Source organism: Cannabis sativa, chromosome 5 (assembly GCF_029168945.1).
Source record: "Cannabis sativa cultivar Pink pepper isolate KNU-18-1 chromosome 5, ASM2916894v1, whole genome shotgun sequence".
Taxonomy (NCBI): Eukaryota; Viridiplantae; Streptophyta; class Magnoliopsida; order Rosales; family Cannabaceae; genus Cannabis; species Cannabis sativa.
The window spans coordinates 62,256,483-62,259,494 of NC_083605.1; positions in this window are offsets into that span (position 1 = coordinate 62,256,483).

Here is a 3,012-nt window from a genome sequence, read left to right on the forward strand (position 1 = left end):
CCAGGTGGCTTCTTCCACCTTACTGTTCCTCCAAAGCACCTGAACCAGTGCAATAGTCTTATTCCGAAGAACTTTTTCCTTTCTATCCAAAATCTGTACAGGTTGCTCTTCATAGGATAAGTCTGGTTGCAGTTCAAGGGCTTCATAACTCAAGATATGAGTCGGGTCTGACACGTATTTCCTCAACATAGAGATGTAAAATACGTCATGAACAGCCGATAACGCTGTTGGTAAGGCTAGTCGATATGCTACCTGCCCGACCTTCTCGAGTATCTGAAATGGCCCAATGAACCTAGGGCTTAACTTACCCTTCTTCCCGAAGCGCCTAATACCCTTCATTGGTGAAACCCGCAGCAAGCATCCGAGCCTTGATCTTGTCAATTGCCTCATTGGTCCTCTGCACTAATTCTGGACCTAAGTACTTCCTTTCTCCCGTCTCGTCCCAATGAATAGGAGAACGACATTTTCTACCATATAACATCTCATAGGGAGCCATCCCTATTGTACTCAGGTAGCTATTATTGTAGGAGAATTCAATTAAAGGCAAGTACTTACTCCATGAACCTTAAAAGTCCATGACACAGGCTCGCAGTAAGTCTTCCAATATCTGGATTGTTCTTTCTGACTGACCATCAGTCTGAGGGTGAAAGGCTGTGCTAAACTTTAACTTGGTACCCATAGCCTTCTGAAGACTCACCCAAAATTTCGATGTAAACTTTGGATCCCTATCTGACACAATAGATTTAGGGGCTCCATGGAGACGAACTATCTCCTTCACATACAATTCAGCATACTGATCCACTGAATATGTAACTTTCATTGGTAGAAAGTGAGCTGATTTTGTGAATCTATCCACGATGACCCATACTGAATCATACATTCCCGTAGTTCTAGGCAAGCCAGTTACGAAATCCATTGCAATGTCCTCCCACTTCCATTCAGGAAGGACCAAGGGTTGCAGTAACCCTGCTGGCCTCTGATGTTCAGCCTTAATCTGCTGGCAGGTTAAACACTTGGACACGTAGTCCACCACATCTCTTTTCATCCCATACCACCAGAAGTAGGGTTTTAAATCCTGATACATTTTGGTGGTTCCCGGATGCAATGAATAAGGTGTGGTATGAGCTTCATCAAGTATCTCTCTCTTAAGCTCATCAACATTAGGAACACAAACTCGAGCTTTGTATAACAACATTCCACTGTTCGAGACTGAAAAGTCTCTAGGCCGACCAGCCATTACTTCGTCTCGAACCTTAACTAGCTCGGGATCTTCCAGTTGTGCCTTTCTGATTCTCTCCAATAGATCAGATTGAAGTGTCAAATTATGCAATTTCCCAACTATGAACTCAATCCCTGCACTAACCATTTCAGAAGCTAGTTGAGGGGCTATCATAACCGTGGTACAAACCTGCCCGGGACCTTTTATGCTTAAAGGATCGGCCACAACATTGGCTTTCCCGGGGTGATACAGAATTTCACAATCGTAGTCCTTAACCAATTCCAACCACCTTCTCTGCCTCATATTCAAATCTTTCTCGGTGAAAAAGTATTTAAGACTCTTATGATTAGTATAAATCTCGCACTTTTCACCGTAAAGATAGTGCCACCATATCTTTAAAGCAAAAACCACAGCAGAAAGCTCTAAATCATGAGTTGGATAGCGCTGCTCATAATCTTTCAGTTGATGAGAGGCATAGGCTATGACTCTGTCAGCTTGCATCAGAACACATCCCAGACCCTGTCTGGATGCATCACAGTACACCACAAATTTCTCTTGATCTGATGGCAAAGCTAACACCAGAGCTGTTATCAAACGTTGCTTCAACTTCTCAAAACTTGCTTCACACTTATCTGACCACACAAATCTCTGATTTTTCTTGGTTAATTCGATTAGGGGCATAGAAATTTTAGAAAATCCTTTGACAAAACGCCGATAATACCCTGCTAAACCAAGAAAACTTCGAACTTCTGTCACAGACTTTGGCCTCGGCCAATTCTTCACTGATTCTACCTTGTTTGGATCAACCATAACCCATTCTTCCCAACAATATGACCCAGAAAAGACACCTCAGACAACCAGAATTCGCACTTTTTAAACTTTGCATACAACTTGTGGTCTCTAAGTCGCTGCAATACCATTCGAAAATGATGCTCGTGCTCCTCTTCTGACTGAGAGTATACAAGAATGTCATCGATAAACACTATGACGCAGTTATCGAGGAAATCCTTGAATACCCTATTCATGAGATCCATAAAGGCCGCAAGAGCATTAGTCAATCCGAATGACATTACCAGAAACTCATAGTGCCCATATCTGGTTCTAAAAGTAGTCTTCGGTATGTCTTCCTCTCGAATTCTGAGTTGATGATAACCAGACCGTAAATCAATCTTCGAAAACACTGTCTTTCCCTGAAGCTGATTGAACAGATCGTCGATTCTGGGCAACGGGTACTTGTTCTTAATCATCAGCTTGTTTAGTTCCCGATAATCGATACACATTCTGAGGGAACCATCCTTCTTTTTCACAAACAGAACCGGAGCTCCCCAGGGCGATACACTGGGTCGGATAAACCCAATGTCAAGCATCCCTTGAAGTTGCAACTTAAGCTCCTTGAGTTCTGCTGGAGCCATCCTATATGGAGCTTTAGAAACAGGTTCGACTCCAGGTGCCAGATCAATTACAAAATCAATCTCTCGCTGTGGCGGCAATCCCGGTAACTCCTCGGGAAACACGTCGAGAAAATCTTTCACCACCCTGACTGCCTCAGGCCCAAATGTTTCAGGTCTGCTGGAGTCAAATACCACTGCTAGAAATCCTACACAGCCACTGCATAGTAAATCCCTAGCCCTTAATATAAAAATAACCGGGATCCGAGACCCCTGAACTGATCCAAGATAAACAAATGGATCTTCACCTTCTGGCTAGAAAATCACCATTTTTCGCTTACAATCTATACTGGCCGAATACTTGGACAGAAAATCCATTCCCAATATAATGTCAAACTCAGTCAA